General features: G+C 38.2%; 1 protein-coding gene across 1 annotated transcript in view; it reads left to right on the top strand.

Annotated features, from left to right (window-relative positions):
* Positions 1-1,037, top strand: part of LOC102201812 (uncharacterized) — a 7,629-nt gene that overhangs the window by 1,199 nt on the left and 5,393 nt on the right. The gene's annotated exons all lie outside the window — the stretch shown is intronic.

Genomic DNA, 1,037 nt, shown 5'->3' on the forward strand with positions numbered 1-1,037 from the left:
CCAGACAGATTCACTGATTATTATCAAGTCCTGAGTAGAGAGAGTCTGACTGGACGTTGTTACTGGGAGGTGGAGTGGAGAGGGGGTGGAGTTGATGCAGCAGTCGCATACAAGACTATCAGCAGAGCAGGAGAGTCAGATGAATGTGGATTTGGATTTAATGACAACTCTTGGTTATTGAGCTGTGACAGAAAAAGTTGCAAATTTTTGCACAAGAAAGTCCAAACTGTCCTCTCAGGTCCTCGGTCCTCCAGAGTAGGAGTGTACCTGGATCACAGAGTAGGAGTGTACCTGGATCACAGAGCAGGTATTCTGTCTTTCTACAGCGTCTCTGAAACCATGACTCTCCTCCACAGAGTCCAGACCACATTCACTCAGCCGCTCTATGCTGGACTTTGTCTTTTTATTGATCATGGAGACACTGCAGAGATATTAAACTGAAATAGACAGAAGTCACTGAGGGACAGCTAGTTCCTGTTTCTTTGGTCTCCAGCATTGCTGTCAACAGTGATGGAGATTTTGAAAAGCGGTCAGAGTGGCACCAGAAAGTTCTTTGAAAGCAAATTCTGCTAGACCGAAAACAATTTCTAATTAGCTTGTATGAAGAAGATCATAAAATCTAATAAAAATGAACAAACATTAATGAACTTCCGTTTTTATATCAAGAAGACACTAGTATTATAAATGTAATTGTTTTATTATGAATAGTATTGTCTAAGCTCACAGATCAAATATTACACTCTGAATAAGACTTTTAATTTCAGTCCTTCCAGCACACAAAATCACACGTATTCTACTAGAGAAGATGTGGATTTTATAGACACTCAATCTGAAGACTTGCTTAATGTAAACCCTCCTGTGTGAAGTTTGTTACATGTTTGAACTGATACATGCTGATTTTCTTTTTTGTTGTTGTTGATTTTTGTGTTTTAACACAGAGGAGTTATTTGGTTATTTGAAGAAATATTGAAATGAAAATCTTGATTTGAATCATCTGCTGCTGTGGCATATGTAACTCATTACTGGTATTTTTTTTT

The sequence above is a fragment of the Pundamilia nyererei genome, unplaced genomic scaffold, assembly GCF_000239375.1.
Source record: "Pundamilia nyererei isolate P.nyererei 1_Seehausen unplaced genomic scaffold, PunNye1.0 scaffold00504, whole genome shotgun sequence".
Lineage (NCBI taxonomy): Eukaryota > Metazoa > Chordata > Actinopteri > Cichliformes > Cichlidae > Pundamilia > Pundamilia nyererei.